The sequence below is a fragment of the Triticum urartu genome, chromosome 6 (genome assembly GCF_003073215.2).
Source record: "Triticum urartu cultivar G1812 chromosome 6, Tu2.1, whole genome shotgun sequence".
In the NCBI taxonomy this organism is placed as follows: Eukaryota; Viridiplantae; Streptophyta; class Magnoliopsida; order Poales; family Poaceae; genus Triticum; species Triticum urartu.
This window is the reverse complement of record NC_053027.1, coordinates 25,988,095-25,992,135: the sequence shown is the minus strand read 5'-3', so window position 1 is coordinate 25,992,135 and position 4,041 is coordinate 25,988,095. Positions and strand designations below refer to the sequence as shown.

Sequence of the window (4,041 nt, the reverse complement as noted above, 5' to 3'; positions counted from 1 at the left end):
ATACAATAATTAAAAATGAGTGAAATATTGCAAATAAATATTTCTTAAGGGAGAAGATATTTGGAGCTAACTGGACTTGCTAACAATTAAGATATTCCTCAACTCTGGATGCCATCGACATCGTTGGTGAGACAGGGCGGAGAGAGGGAGGGATGAAGAGTAGAGAGAATGTGACAAGGGTGCATCAACATGAAATTTAGCCGTGATGGGGAGTCTTGGAATTGGTTATATTAGAACATGTTGTGACCATGTGAACAAGAGTCTTGAGGAATGTTTATTGGATAGGGGCCTATCATATTTCCCCCCTGAACTCTCGAATAGTATACAACAATTCCATCATTTATATATCCTGCTAAAAACAATTACACCATTTCTGTTTCACTCAATGATAGTGCTAAGTTGAAGGAGGCACCATCAAAGGATATCCCTATGACTTTCTCAACTTTATACTACCAGGTATGGACATCAACAATCTTTTTTTAATGGGAGACACCGAGGGTATTTTTTAAGATACAGAGTGTTTCAGATTCTTCTTGCTTTAAAAAAATTAATGCTTTTAAATATGTTCATCCTTTAACAAAAATTATCAAAATTCCCAAAAATGGTTAATTAGGGGATGTGGGTACCGGTGTCAGTGGGTTAGTGGGGGTTCATTAGCCGGGGGGTTAGGCCGTTTAGGCTGGCGGTTAAACATGAGCAGCGGCGGAGCCAACCAAGAGATTCGGTGCTGGCGAAGCAGCGGGAAGCGGCGGGGGCCCGCAGCGCAGTAGTAACGTAGCAGTAGAGCGGTGGCGAGGCGCAGCGGCGAGCAGCAGGACAGGGGCAGCCGGCGCCCCCGAAAGAGGGCGCGGGGGAGCATCGGGACCGCGGCGAGCTTGGGACGAAGGCGGGGCGGACAAGAGGATTACGGCGCGGGCTCGGCTAGGGTCGTGCGTGGAGCGGGGGCTGGCGCGGTGGTGGGCGTGCGCGCGACGAGGGGCACGGCGGGCGTCGCGGTGAACATGGTGGAAAGAGGATGGAAATGGGGGGCGGCTCACAGCGTTGCCGAGAAGGGGGTCGTCCTGGCTTTAGGACGCGAGTCGGGAGGGATACGAGGAGGCGACGCAAGGTCCGGCGACGGCGAGGTCTTTAGGCGGTGGTGGTGGCGCACGGTGACGGCGCATGTGAAGGGGGGGTGTCAGGCTCGTTGCCTGTTCCCGATCCAGATCGGGTCGGGGAAGAGGAGTGAGAGGGGAGGCGAGCCGAGACGTGCGGCGGGGAGGAGGCCTGGCGATGCCGGCGGGCGATCCGGCGACGGTGACGAGGTCAATGGGGGTGATCCCCTCCCCGATCCAGATGGGACCAAGAGGTGGGAGGCTGACGAGGGGGTGTGGGGGAAGTGGGGCGATTGGGCTAGGGTTTGATGGGGAGTGGGGGGTTAAGGGAGGCGGCGGGGCCGGCCTAGCTAGGCAGTGGCTAGCTAGGCCGAGGCCCAGTGAGGGGTTGCCCCCTTTTGCTTTTATTTGTTTTGTCTTTCCTTTTCTATTTTATCCTATTTTTCAATTTACTCTAATTTTGTAAATTATATAATTAGCATCTAAATTAGTTCTACTAAATATACCATTGCCACCAAAAGTTTGGTACCCAATTAATTTAGTTAGAACATTTTTACTATTTTAAAAGCATTTAAATAATAGTTTAAGCCACTGTTTTTTTCATCATTTTATTAAAGTGTGGTTTCTCCACCATAATTACTTATGCATTATTAGTCACCTCTCAAAGATTTTAGTTTTATTGTTTGAAAACTTTTGATGTTTGCCTTTATTTTAAATTTGAATTTGATTGGCATTGAATCATTGTGAGGCTAACAACAGTAATCGTGGTGACGTGACATCATTAGCACGGAATTTCTATAGCATAACTAACCGGGCGTTACAAAAGCTAACCCTCAAACCGCTCGCAACCATCCGTACATGGTTTTCCATCCAATACGGTCCGATATTCCCCAGGCCGGTATGGATGTGCATTTTCTTGTAAACCAAAAACAAACTATGGGGCATTTCGGGCGTCTGTACCAGTGCCACAGTCGCTTCTTACTCCCTTGGCCCACCAGAAATACCTCTCCCGCGCCCGTACCCCTTCACATGAGAAGCAGTTAGCTGGTACTGCTCCAGAGCACCGGTACCTCATTCTTGCCGCCACAATGAATATACTGATGTTGAGGAGAAGTTCCAGCCACAAAAATCAATGTAATTGATTGATGAATTGAATGCTTCTCTGGAAATAATTGATCAGGGGCAAGCCAAGGATGTGGATAGTCCTTACTACTTTAATAATACTCAATTTGAAAGGCCAAGAAAATACTTCAATTTAATTCAAATTTCAGACTCATTTTGTTATCTTTAGATTAATGCGACCTAAATATGTAGACAAGAACTTTGTTTGTCCTTTATTCCCAAGTTTGAACTAGTATAGTTCGGGTTCTTACATGATAGTGCATGTCACTTTATTCTTTCACCGCTACAATGACCAAACCATGGACTAAGAAAACGGTGTTTCATATATCTAGTACTAGAGTTATTCTCTTCTCAGTTAGTACCAAAGATGCCAAATGGCGCGATGGTGCAATATGGAGGGATGTAGACATTGCACATTGCAGGTGGCGTCTGTAGCGCTAGGTACCTTATTTCCTCGAACTGGGGCAGTTGTTTAGGCTGGACAGAGCCCTGGGCCTGTGGGTTTTGCTGAGATGGCCGAAAGGAGCCCTGGCCTGATGGATATTGTTGCTGAGGCTGTTGGAAGGAGACCTGGCTCAATGGTTGTTGTTGTTGTTTTTGTTGTTGATGCAGAATAATAGCATGAACAACATTGTGGATGGCTTGGCACTGCGACTGCTCAGGGATCTGCCATAGGTGTTGACAACACAATTCTTGCAACAACTGGTAAGTACTTTATTGCAAAACTTGTGAGCTTCCATGCGCTATGTTGTGTTGCTGCAATACAACATCCATGCATGGAATCAGTTGTTGTTGCAAAATTTGTTGAAGGATTTGTTTTTGTCATTGTTGTTGTTGTTGTTGTTGTTGCTGCTGCTGCTGCTGCTGATGCGAAATTGGTTGTTGTGGTTGCGAATACTGTGGTTGCGGTTGTGGATATGGTTGTTGTGGTCGAAATTGTTGCGGCTGCGAATATGGGTAGTGGCGGCTGCGAAAATGGTTGCAGATGCAGATATGGTTGTTGTGATGGAAATGGTTGCGGCTGCGGATATGGTTGTTGTGTTGGAAATTGTTGTTGCTGCCTTAGAAATTGTTGTTGTTGTACCAATGGAACTTGCTCTTGTGGCTGTTGCTGAGATGGATTTTGTGGCTGCAATTGTGGCACTGGAACTCTAACTGCAGTTGCGGCGGTGGTCTCCTCGATAGCAAGGAGTGCAAGGATGAGAAAGGTCTTCATGGTGGATTTGTAGTGACCACTTCTTGCTTAGCTTAAATGATGCGCTCTACTTATGAGAATGATGGGTGAGGAAGGATGATCGTCTTGCTACGGGGCTATTTATAGCTGCCATGGCATGATCTCTTTCACAATTGGCAGTTGCTTGTGTGGAAAGTGCTTGGATGCTTCTCAAAATCATAATTTGGTATGTTATGTTTGGTGGCACTACTTACAAGTGTATTCTTGGACTTGTCATTAAAGTTCCTTGTTGTTGCACTATCATTCCACCACCAAAAAGGTGTGATAGCACACATGACTCATCTTATTTACTTTACAACTCAAACACTAATCTAGATTGCCTATTTTTCTGAAACTAAGTTTGTAATTTTCTGCAAATTGTTACGCATAAACTAGATAAGCATGGCTGTCACGGTACTTAGTTTGTAATCTTGTGTGGTCTGTCAAGATAGATAAGACTAGTAATGTAACTTGCTTTAGTAGGCCATGACTCATCAAATTCCTTTTAGATGTCAAGTGTTGTAGTGTTCTAGAATTTATTAGCAAACATAAATTTTGTAATGTTCTACAAGTTGTTATGTGTAAACTAGAGAAGCTTGACTTGCACACAAA

At 45.4% G+C, this 4,041-nt stretch overlaps 1 pseudogene; it reads right to left on the bottom strand.

The window, feature by feature from the left end:
- Positions 1 to 2,491: 2,491 nt before the first annotated feature.
- LOC125517518 lies at positions 2,492 to 3,502 on the bottom strand (annotated as a pseudogene).
- Positions 3,503 to 4,041: the final 539 nt, after the last annotated feature.